This window comes from Lagenorhynchus albirostris, chromosome 19 (assembly GCF_949774975.1).
Source record: "Lagenorhynchus albirostris chromosome 19, mLagAlb1.1, whole genome shotgun sequence".
Taxonomy (NCBI): Eukaryota; Metazoa; Chordata; class Mammalia; order Artiodactyla; family Delphinidae; genus Lagenorhynchus; species Lagenorhynchus albirostris.
Genome location: NC_083113.1, coordinates 20,272,142 through 20,284,472, shown reverse-complemented (window position 1 = coordinate 20,284,472; position 12,331 = coordinate 20,272,142). Strand labels below are relative to the sequence as shown.

The window sequence follows — 12,331 nt, the reverse complement described above, 5'->3', positions numbered from 1 at the left end:
TCCCCATCGCTCCCCATCCCTCCCCATCCCTCCCCATCCCTCCCCATCCCTCTCCGTCCTCCCCATCCCTCCCTGTCCTCCCCATCCTCCCCATCCCTCCCCATCCCTCCCCATCCTCCCCATCCCTCCCCATCCTCCCCATCCTCCCCATCCCTCCCCATCCCTCCCCATCCCTCCCCGTCCTTTCCATCCCTCCCCGTCGCTCCCCGTTGCTCCCCGTCGCTCACATTACCGCCTGAACCATCCCCACCACACTTCCTGGTTCATGGAAAAAGTGTCTTCCACAGAACTGGTCCCTGGTGCCAAAAAGGTTGGGGACCACTGATTTAAGGTGTTTAGGAGTGTTTTGGCTGCTGAGAGGGGGCTCTGGCTCTGGTTTTGCTGGGAATACTTGGGGGAAATAGCTGGGGAAGGGGTAAGTTCAAGTACAAATGGTCCTCCCTAATTTTCAAGAGAATCTTCAGTCCCTGCCAACTTGAATGCCTGGGGGTAGGGTTCCCACTAGGAGAAGGCCTACCAGTCACAGTAACAGTGAGGGCCTGTGGAGTCCCCCTGGCTCTATGGCACATGGCAGGGAGGGCTCCTTCAGCAGCCCACAAACCCTCTTTCCTCTTCCTCAGGCCTCACCTGTCGGCCAGGAAAAATGAGACTTGAAAATGGGCCAGAGTCGTCCTCCAATGGGGAAATTTGTCATGGAGACACACCCATCTCAAATGTCCAGAAATGCCACCTCTCTGGAGGATGGTCCTATCTGGGGCACGTCAGGAGTCTAGAAGGTAGACAGCAAAGGTGAGAAAGTAGAGAGCTGGCTCTCCAGCCCAGGATGCATGAAGGCGTGAGGGAAGGTGGCTAGGAGAAGCACCTATCAGCAGCACAGAAGGGCCAAGTGAGCAGCTGCACGTGTGCACACAACAGGTGAGTGCAAGCTCTGCCCATGCGAGGCAGGGCCTGGGCTGGCGGCCTATAACTCACCAAGTGACCTCAAGCGGATTGCCCACGCTCTTAGAGCCTCACCTCCTTCATCTCTAAAACGGGCGGCTCTCTCCTTCCCAAGCAGAGTAGGACTTGGGGAGGAAAAATTTGATCAAAGTCAGAGAAGTCCTTTGAAGCTTTTGCTCCCTTGCGCTGCCTCCCGGGAGCTTTCAGGGTCAGACCGGGGTTTGAAAGAGGAACGGTGTTACTAGCTGTCTGCCGATGGGCAAGTCACAGCAGATCCCACTTCCCAGGGAAAGTGAGGCTTCCCTGGGATGACGCATGTTGGTGCTTTGGTGAAGAGCTTGACATACAGTGGTTGTCTAATGATAGTGACCCCTCCTCCAGCCACTGCGAGAGGGGCTGCCACAGGGTCAGACCTCCCTGAAGACAAAGGCTTATAAGCAGGCTGAGGTTGGATGCCCTGGAGGATGCTGCAAGCAGGTGCTTCGAGTGGGGCAAAAAGAAAGAAAGGGGGGAGGTGTGGAAGGCAGGGCAGAACACAGACCGCCTGACTTCCTGGGAAGAGTGGGCATTTGTAGGGCAAGTCAGGTGGATTCTCCAGGCCTTTCTGGGAGTTAATTAAAGGAAGGGGTTTGGTGAAGAGCCTCACTGATATTTCTATTTTCCCTGTTAGTAGCGAGTGGAATTTGCACCATCCAGGTCAGATGGAAAATAGAAGCCTGGAAAATCTGACAGTCTCATTGATTTGCTCGCCTTGCCATCGCTACTTGAGAGGAGAAGCAATGTGATTTCAAAATTGCAATTAGGAGCCAGCCCGTTAAGGGTTCCTCTCATGAGCTCCCGTGCTGTGCGGCTCCCAGGCCCACCTTGTCTCATTTCCTGAGTAGGTAGGTTCATTCATAGTTTTGAATGAAGCAGGCGATGCAAATATGTCACCCCTCCTCGGGGTAAGGCTCGTAGATGCCTTCTGGCACTTTGCTCTCATTTTGGTCAGGTCTTTGAAAGAATGGCAATTTTCTCAATGTTTTAAAAGTATTAACTTCCTTCCAAACATTCTTTAACCTTTAATGTTTTGTAACTTGATGAAAAGGTCATTTTGTTCTGAGGATGCAGCTGTTCCATAATTGTTCAGCTATCAGGGTGAATTCTATCCAAATCCTGAGTTTTTAATGGGACCCAAACCACCACACACACGCACACACAATATAGATACTACTTTTCATTGTTCATCCGTGTCCATGTATGTGTGCAGGTCTACATATTTGCACCTATGCACACACATATGCTTCTAGAGACTTGGATTTAGATTAACATCTCTACATTCTCACAGAATGACTTCCTTACAGGAAAATATCTATAAAACAACTTTTTTGAATAGTAAGGTTTGCTAAAGATTGGATGATAATCATTCCTTATGCACTGCGCATGTTCCTGTTTTTTAAAAAAGGGTTTAGTCAATTTCTAATTTAACATTTCATTGTTGTGCCTACAATAAATGCATCCAGAAACCCAGGTGACTTGAGGTGTTTTCTGTCTGTCTTCTTACACAGTGTCACGGGCTCTCGTAGCCATTCCCTGCCACGTTTACCTTTCTAAGGTAAACATGGAGTCTTGGAAACAGACGTCTGGGCATGTTAGATTTATATTTTAAATAAAGTCAATAGGCTCAAATAAGAGCATGAAAGGATTTTATACAAGGAAAATGCATGAAGTTTATGCCTGGACCCACAGTAGATATTTCACTTACAAGAGGCATTGGGTGTGGTCTCCTGCGTGTCTGGGTCTGGCCCTGATGATTGAATTTTTTTTAATATATTTATTTTATTTATTTATTTGTTTATTTATTGGCTACCTTGTATCTTCTGTTGCTACGTGCGCGGGCTTTCTCTGGTTGCCGTAAGCGGGGGCCACTCTTCGTTGTGGTGTGCGGGCTTCTCGTTGCAGTGGCTTCTCTTGTTGCAGAGCACATGCTCTAGGCGCGAGGGCTTCAGTAGTTGTGGCACGTGGGCCCTAGAGCTCGTGGGCTTCAGTAGTTGTGGCGCACGGGCTTAGGTGCTCTGCGGCATGTGGGATATTCCCGGACCAGGGCTCGAACCCGTGTCTCCCCTGCATTGGCAGATGGATTCTTAACCACTGCGCCACCAGGGAAGCCCCTGATGATTTAATTTTTTTAAGATGAAAGATCTCCAGGCAGATAAGGAGCAGTTGGACAGGATAGCTGTGTCAAGTCTTAGTAGTCTCTGTAAGGCACAGATCTGGTCTGAACTATAATCAATCAGAAAGAGCACTCCGTCAGATTCACACATTAGACTTAAAAGAGAGAACTGATACTTTTCAAAGGATTCAACTTTTACTTAAAAGCAAACACTTTTAAGAGGACTCTGGCTGGAATAAATGGTAATGAAGTAAAGCAAAACTTGTAACCATCCGGGTCGTCTGTCTCTGGGGCCACTTCTCCAGAATTCCCTCGGACTCATGTTCACAGAGGCATTTTTCATAATAGCCATAACAGTATCCATGCTGTCTGTTATACATATGTGGTGGGGTGCGACTGCTAAGTCATAGAGTATGTGTATCTGTAACTCCCAACTGTTTTCCAAAGCGATTATGTCAATTTTCACGCCCACAAGCAGTTTTTAACTGTTCCCATTGTTCTACATCCTTGTCAGTTTATGATAGTATAAGCTTTTCTTCCCCTTCTTTTTGATATTTTCTACTCTAGTGGTTGTTTTTACCCTCTCTCTGTGTTTAATTGGCATGTCCGTGAATGCTGATGGGATCGAGTACATTTTGATATGTTTGTGGTCACTTGGATTTCCTTATTCATGAGGTGCCTGTCCAAGTCCTTTCCCCATTTTTTGTTGGATATGTTTTCTATTGTTCATAGAAGTTCTTTATTGCCCAGTTTGTTTCAAGTTGCTTTGGGACTGTGGATCAGAACAGAAATGTTTCAACGAGCTCCCTGACTGCATTTCCTAGGATGCTTTAGTCTGCAAGTAATACAGCCCCCTGCTCACACTAGCTTACGGAAATTGTCTAGAGGTAAATCCTGGCTCAATTATACAAACAGGAACCTAGATTTCTCTGCCCTCTATTAGCTCTGTGCTCTTAGCTCCTGTGTTGTCAGGATCATCTCATCCTCAAGGTGTTTTGTCTCATGATTTCAAGAGTGGTCACAAGTGGTAAATGGACCCACTTGCCTCTTTTTTGTCCACATCCAATAGGAAAGAGATTTAAAAAAAAAAAAAAAAACCTGTCCCTGGCCCATGTAATCTATGTCCCTCCCTCCAGTTTTCAGGGGCCACTTCTGTGGACAGTAGTCATCACCAGAGAATGCCATACCTTGATAGACTTAATCCCTTATAGGGTGAAATGAATAAGGGGCAGGGCAACCTCAAAAGGCCACCACATTCACTACCAAGGCTGCCAGGGTTTTAAATTTTTATTTTTTTTAATTTGAATAGAGTAAAATTCAGTCTTTTGGTATACAGTTCTCCGAGTTTTGACAAATTCATAGAGTCGTGTAACTACCACCACAATCAAGGTTTGGGAAAGTCCCATTACCCCAAACACTCCTTTGTGCTGCCCTTTCATAGTCAAAGTATCCTCCTGCCCCTCACTCCCACTTCCCACGCCAGGAACAACTGATCTGTTCTTCATCCCTATTGTTTTGCCTTCTCCAGGATGTAATATAAATGGGATTATATAGTATGTCACCTCTGGAGTTTGGCTTCTTTCGCTTAGTATTTGAGATTTATCCATGTTGTTGAGTATTTCAACAGTCTGTATGGATGTACCACAGTTTGCTCATTCGTGCATCAGTTGAAGGACAGTTGGGTTGTTTCCAGTTTGGGGTGACTGTGGATAAAGCTGCTATAAACATGGACATAGAGGTTTTGTGTAAACATAAGTTTTCATTTCTCCTGCGTCTCAATGTCTAGGATTGGGATTGCTGGGTCTTATGGTAAGAGTATGTGTAACTTTAGAAGAAGCTGCTCAACTGTTTTCCAAAGTGGCTGTTATCATTGCGTATCCCCATCAGCAATGACTGAGATCATTCAGCAATGACTGCTTGCTTCTAAAGAGGTCTTAATGGATGTGTAAATGCTTTGCAAAGAGTGAGGGTGCTACCAGGGTGACAAGGTGGGAGACTTCAGAAGAGGTTGTTTTAAACTCAACTCTGGGCTCCCAGCCTGTCCTGCTGTGTGCAGACAGAATATTTCCATCTTCAGGTCGTTTGCTTCTTTCAGGAGGAAACAAGCATCATTCTACTCATTTGCAAATGAGGGCTTCACCCTGCCTTTCTTGGATGAGCCATCAAGACCGAGATTCCATGGCCTTGTGTTTTATTCCTGGACTCACAGGGTAAAATGAAGTACGGGCATTTGGAACACTGTTATGCTATGTGGCCAGAACTAGACAGAGGAACCCATCCAGACGTACAATCAAAATGTCAGGGGGCTTCCCTGGTGGCGCAGTGGTTGAGAGTCCGCCTGCCGATGCAGGGGACGAGGGTTCGTGCCCCGGCCGGGGAAGATCCCGCATGCCGCGGAGCGGCTGGGCCCCATGAGCCGTGGCCTCTGAGCCTGTGCGTCCAGAGCCTGTGCTCTGCAACGGGAGAGGCCACAACAGTGAGAGGCCCGCGTTCCGCAAAAAGAAAAAAAAAGTCAGGGCTAGCAGGGACCTTAAAAGCTCTCACTTCGGCCATGATGACCTGTCACATACCCAGGTCCCCAGAATCCCAGCCCAGGACTCTTTGCCTCCCAGATGCAGGGCAGGGTAGCTGCGGCAGACTTATCATCGGTCGCGGCAGCTGTGCACTCAGGAACAGAAATGAGGCTAAATGCTAGGTACGCTGTGGCCAGAGCACCGGCATCCCGGCTTACATCCTCCAAGCCTTCGCTTCCTTCATTTTAGTGCCCATTTCTGAGGCACCTCCACATTTCAAATGTCCTGAGAATATGTTTAATTAGAACTTGGCCATACAGCCTTTTGAAATAAAACAGAAGGGACCAGCTAATTATATCGCTCAGCATTCTGTGGCAAACATATATTTTTTAATAAAACACTTTCCTAACCAGAGTAATCCCTTGAGAGGCAAATCCTCATTTATAAGAAGTTTCCCAAAGGGAGTTAAAGAGAAGATGGCTTATAAAGAAAAGAGACAAAGAGAGCGGGGAAGTGTTTTCGAAGAGCTTCTAAAAGATACGCTCGTTCTGAGGTTGAAGTCCAGATATTTTTAACGATGCAAATTTTTATTTCAAATGTCTTATCATTCTTTCCTGTATTTTCGATCATTTATGTATCCCTACTCCCTCCCTTTTGATTATTACCATAAATGCCCATATTTCTCATTCTGGCATTTTTTTCATGAGTACAATATTTAAATAAACAGGTGATTTTCTCACAAAGCACTGCACGTCCCGCTGGTTCCCACCCTCTCCTCTAGCTCTGCGGCCACCCACCCAACCCCCTTCTCCATTCGTGGGGCAGTGCAGAGCGGAACATGCGGCTGGGTGCAGGTCCTCTGCAGCCCAGGACACGGAGGAGGGCCATTTAGTCCCAGTTGCAGCACGTTTCTGGATGCGGTGGTCTGACAGGACACTTGCACTCACGAGGCTGACAGCCCCGGTTAATAATAGCAGTAAGAGTGAGAGCTAACGTTTGCTGGAGTTTACCCCACGCTGGGCAACATGCTAAGAAGTATAGGTATCTTACCTCGTTTCATCAGCACAATACTCCCGCAATGTAGGTGTTCGTACTCCATTTTGCAGGTGAGGAAGGTGAGACCTGGAGAAGTGAAGGACCTCATGGCTATTAGAAGGGGTAGAGCTTGCGTTTGAACTCGGGTCTGTCGGCCCCAGGGCTCGGCCCCAACTCTCCACAGCGCAAGGCCCAGGGACGCCCAGCATCTTAGGAAGTGCTTTGTGCCTCTCTTCATGGTATGCTGGGTGGCACAGGATCTGTGCTTTCAGTTAAGTCCTGTGTCAGTTTGGGGTCCCGGCAGGAAAGAGGACACACTCAAATGAGGATGATCCAAGAAGGATTTCCTGAAGGGGCTGATGGCAAGGGGGAAGGGATGCACAGGAGAAGGCGAACAGAACTGTCAAAGCTTGAGGCTTGCGGGGAACGAGATGAGATGGTCCTTGGTTCCTGGAAACCAGAAGGAGGGCATCTTAAAGCTGCCACCTTCAGAAGACCCACAGGGAGGTGACCAGGGAATGACATCTCCCATTGCCCTGCCCTCCCTTCTTCCCCTCTCCTGCCAAGACTCCACTTTGGGTAAACCGCACCAGAAGCTAGTTGGCAAGGGTTGAAACAGCCGTCCAGGTGGGCCTCCCGGGCCCAGCGCAGGGGAAGGAGAGCGGGAAAGGGTGCGGCAGGAAGCCAGCGGAGGTGCAGTACCCTCTTGCAGGGCTGTGGGCCATATCCGCTCTGTGCTGGGCAGGAGGAAGGAGGGGGACCACACTGCAGTGGCTGTTCTCAAGGAGTCTTAGGTCGATGGAGGACATGGGTGCTTGGCTAAGGGACTGCATGACCCACCAGGTACACGCTGCTTGCTGTGACTGTGTGTGCTTCCAAGGGGCAATCCAGAATCGGCGCGCCTCTCCACCCGCAGCTGTTTACAACACTCAAGCAAACTCCTGAGATTGGCCCTTTTGACTTGAGACAAGATGTGTACAATTCTCTCTTATCAAACGCTTGCTAAATAACATTTAATTGTAAAACTAGAAAGAAGAAAAGGGAAGTCACTCATCTCCTTGTCCAAAGACGATTGTAATGGTTTGGTAGAACCCCTTCCACTCGCTTTCCCCTGAGCTTTTGCTCGTGTGTTACAGTCGTATTTTGTGTGCAATTTAGGATTTCATATTTTTGACTGAACATCGTCACAGCGTTTTGCCATATGTTAGAGTAAAATCTTTGGTAAACAGAATTTTTGATGGCTGCATAATATTCCATTGTAGGGATCTTATAGTTGATATTATCATTCTTCTACTAGTTAGATGTTTAGGTTATTTTCTCTTTTTCATTCATATTATATAACACTACAATAATATACTATAACTTTATGTATAAAGAATTTTTCACACTTCAGATTACTTCTACAGGAGGACGTCCCCAAAATAAAATTACTGGATCAAAGGGATAAACCTTTGTTTAACTAGGCGGTAGAGTACCTAGCACCATGCTGGCTGCAGAACAGACAGACTTTCAGCCTTTCCAATGGTGGGCATTCATGTGAAGGCTTTTGACCAATTAATAACTCCTCCAAGGACTTTCCTCTAGAACAGTGTAACAATATAATGCTGGCTACATATGCAATTCTACATTTTATTATAGCCCCATTTTAAAAAAAACAAACAGGTGAACTTAATTTCAATTATACATTTTATTTAACCAATCATAGCCCTAAATTCTCACTTCAGCATGTCATCAACATAACACTACTAGTGATATATTTTACATCCTTTGTTCATGTAAACCTTTGAAAGCTGGTGTATGTATTACGCTTACAGCACATCTCAACTCAGACCAGCCACATTTCAAGTTCTCAGTAGCCACACAGGTAGCTACTAGCTACTGTATTGGGCAGTACAATTCCAGAACAAGGAATCTACCAGAGATATTTGCCACCCTTGGCATCTTCACCTAGTTCCCAGATCCAGCTACCTTTCAATGCCTCGCTCAATCCCCTTACTGGCCTTTGGATTGACAGTGGGTCAGGTGTAAGGTGTAATATGACTTCTGTACCTGGGCATTTTTACCTCTTTCCTGCCTTGCTAACAACAAATCACAGCACCTTTCCCCACCCCCCCAGTTTGTTTTGGACTCATGCATTCAGAAATATTTACTGAGCACTTCCCAGATGTTAAGCCCTGTGCCTGGCCCTAGAGATACAGGTGAACAAACAGACTTTTCTGGCGAATTAATTACAGAACTTGTCAGTGTTCTTAGGGTCTAGTGGGGAGACAGACTTTAATCAAATAATTGCACAAGTCTGTAATTTCAAACTGTGATAAGTGCTGTGAAGGAAATGTACATTTACAAAGTGCTAACCCTTGGGTCACCGCTCGAGTGGCTTGTCCCTAGAGGTGTTTAGTAGAAGTCGTCCAGCCCCCGGCCAGGCTATCTTGGTGAACACTGATGTGACAGACGAGAGGTGGGTGAGAAGATCTCAAGATCCCCCTGGTCCCAAGCATCCATAAGGAAGTTTCTAGAACAAACTCAGCAACTCACCAGTTCTTAAGTCAGGGACCCAATTCACCTATTTGTGTTTCTCCTCTCCAAAAATACTTGAGGTCAGCTGGAACACCAACACTAATGAGGAAGCAGAAGGCAACTCATTCATTCATTCATTCATTCATTCATTCAAGTATCAATTCTTATCGAGTAATCTATGGGATGCCAGGCCCTGCTCCGGACATTCAGGGAAGCAAGGCCAGTGTTCTCTTTGGCCAGACAACACTACCAACTGGGCACACTTTCCCAGAGAAGATAGCAGTTTAAAGAAGAGGAAAAATCAATGCTAATAGAACTCCTTTTCTGGTTTCTAAAATGATACCGTCCCCCGTGGCTTGCTGCTTTGAGCCTGGGGCCGTGCTGGGTAGCTTAAGCCATGGATGGATGCAATCTTGTGAGCGCCTCAAACCTGGCCAGATCAATAAACGAGAGGCAACACTGAAGCCTGCTGGGTGGAGGGGGGCTGGGTTCAAGGGGCAAACGGTGCCATTCCTCTTCTACCCCCTGAAACAGGACGGGGACCCTCCCTTCAGCCTGAGGTCCCCGGGGACAGGGTAATTTCGGCTGCACTTGATGTAACCTATACATCACTGTCTTCTTGACCAGCTCTCAAATTAAACTCTGATGTATAAAGTTAAACAAAAATGAGATAAAAATTGGCAGAGGTTGAAGAGGGTCAAAGTAGTCAAAACACAAGGTAGACTATTGCTCCTTTTGATTTATGTTATTCTACACACTTAGAAAAAATAAAATTATAAATCTCCCTGAGACTTCTTTCATTGAGAATGAGGCATTACTAATTTATTTTCAATACAGTCCCAGGTTTCTCAACTGGGAGGAGCACTGTGGCTATTGTTTCTAGTGAAGACACCACAGCTCAACCTCAGAAGGGACCTGTGATGATAAGAAAGCATCCCGCAAAATGAGAATCCTTAGGCAGCAGCCTTCACCAGGATCCCGTGGCATTGCCCATGTCACAGACCTTGGGGTCTGCTCTGCCTCATTTTCTCATTTAATCCCCACAAACCCCGACGAGGTGAAGCGCACAAGAATTTATGGTCTGCCTTTGATAGCTGAGGAAACTGAGCCTTAAAGAAACTGCATCTCTTTGATAAACATTGGCATGCCTAGTAGGTGCCGGGACACAAAAGTGGAGAGGACAAAGGCCTGCTCTTACAGACTTTGCCTTCCAGGGAGAGAGCAAATAACCAAGTGAAATGACTAGAAGTAAAGTATGATTAGGGGTAGAGTGAATTGCTGTGAAGAAAGTGATGCAGGAGAAGAGAACGGAGAGGTGGGGATGTGGAAAGCCAATGGAAGGCACCATCAGGTTGAGAATTTTGGAAGATCACAAGGGCAGCTGTGTGGATAATGGGGTTAGGTGGGCAAGGGCGAGATCAGGAGGCCAGTGAGTAGGCAGGGACCGTGGTCCTGGCAGGACACTGCAGTCTGTTGGCCTAGGGTGGTGGCTGTGGTGGTGAGTGAAGATCTATTTTGAAGGTAGGGCATCTAAAAAGGATGCTTTCTACTCCAGTGGGCTTTCCACAACACAACACAGCCTGCAGCCACATCCTCACACCGACGTACCTGAATCCCGAGTCAGCTGCCTCTCAGGGGGGGAATAAAGTTGGGAAAGATGGGGGCTAAGACAGCAGCAGCAGAAAGCAAGGGTTCTGGAGAGGGGTACCTGTTCCATATGTGTGTGTGTGTGTGTGTGTGTATGTGTGTGCATGAGTTGTGACACACATTACCAACTTCGGCCCTATTTTATCCAATTAATTGGCAAGGTTAACTTCCAGCCCACTTACCTCTGTTCTTTCCTTAAGCTCTTAGTCTGGCCCTTGTTTCTACCACTCTGCCGAAACCACTCTCTTCAAGGCCATCCTCATCTTCTATGTTGCCCAGCCTGTGACCAGGACAAGTGGACCAGACATACAAGTTTCCTGACACAGTGGCATCTCAAGGGGTGCCTGATGCCTACCTGCCTGGCACCACAGCATGGATTTCTGCACAGATGCTACCTCTGTGGGCAGAGGCCAGGCTGACGTTTATGTGGATGTCAAGACCAGCCTTCAGTCTGTTTTCCGATGCAACCACAGCTGCTGCAGGGCCCATCTCGTCTGAGCAGCTCGGCAGGTACAGGTGTGAGGGGGCCCCAGGTAGAACTCAGCCCTGACATGGCCAGCTTCCTCTCTCTGTAGAGCACCAGCAGCCTTGGGCCGACCTCACCAACTTCTCTGGAACTTCCTCTGAAGGTCCCTTTCTGTGCTGGCTCTGGGGGGTGTGGAGCACCAAAGGAGGCTGGGGCAGCAGAACAGCTGGTCTACCAAGGCCACACCCTGGTGGGGGACACAAGTAGACTGCATCTCTCATTCTCATTTGCAGTTTGGTGTGGCTGTCTAGGTTTTGTCAGATGGAACGTGAGCAGAAGCGATGTGTTCTACCTCCAGGCCTAACCCATAAAAAGCCCCTGGGAACACTCCTCCATGCCTTTGCCGCTTCCATAAGCTGGACACAGATGACGAGGAGGAGCCAGGGAAAAGTGGAGCCACAAACTAGAAGGAGCACGAGTCCCAGAGTGACACTTCAAAGACTGCCATGTGAGCAGGAAATAAACATCCAATCAACTGTGTTGAAACTTTGCATGTTGGACCTATTTGTTACACAGCTTGGCTGACCCTAATATAATTCCTGTTCTCAGGGAGTTTGCAGTCACATTAAAGAGACTCAGGTGCACAATTCTGGTACAACAGTAAGTGGCTTAGAAGAGGAAGTGGGTCATAGAGTTTGGGCCTTCAGTTCTGAAGTCCTGGGCTACAGGTTCCTGGGCCTGTGACCTTCCCATCTAAGCCCTTTTCTGGAAAAGTGGAGAAGAGTCAGATTGAGGGAAGGCACTTCTGGCAGGGGAACATCACAGTCAAGGGCTCACAAGCAGGACTTAGAACAAACAAAAAGATGAGATGAATGTCAATGATCCTCAGAAGGGGAAAATAAGAAAATGGTCCTTAAATACCTAATAACTTTGGCTGTCACAGGTAGGACAAGGATCAGAGTTCTAGAACTTCTCTCTCTGACCTAACACACCTCTTTAGTTCCCGAGAGTGGGGAGCCCTGAGCCTGGCGTGTGGGGTGTCGGTCTGCCTTTCTCTTCCAG

The 12,331-nt window shown here is 47.4% G+C and overlaps 1 long non-coding RNA gene across 3 annotated transcripts; it reads left to right on the top strand.

Annotated features, from left to right (window-relative positions):
* The first annotated feature begins 690 nt into the window (after nt 1-690).
* LOC132509894 (uncharacterized) lies at nt 691-11,799 on the top strand. 3 transcript variants are annotated; one of them, XR_009537163.1, is made up of 4 exons: nt 691-915; nt 1,610-1,823; nt 11,004-11,313; nt 11,581-11,799. It is a non-coding gene; the product is annotated as an uncharacterized LOC132509894 (long non-coding RNA). The 3 variants fall into 3 exon arrangements; XR_009537164.1 differs by having other exon boundaries at nt 11,563-11,799; XR_009537162.1 differs by having other exon boundaries at nt 11,004-11,319.
* Nucleotides 11,800-12,331: the final 532 nt, after the last annotated feature.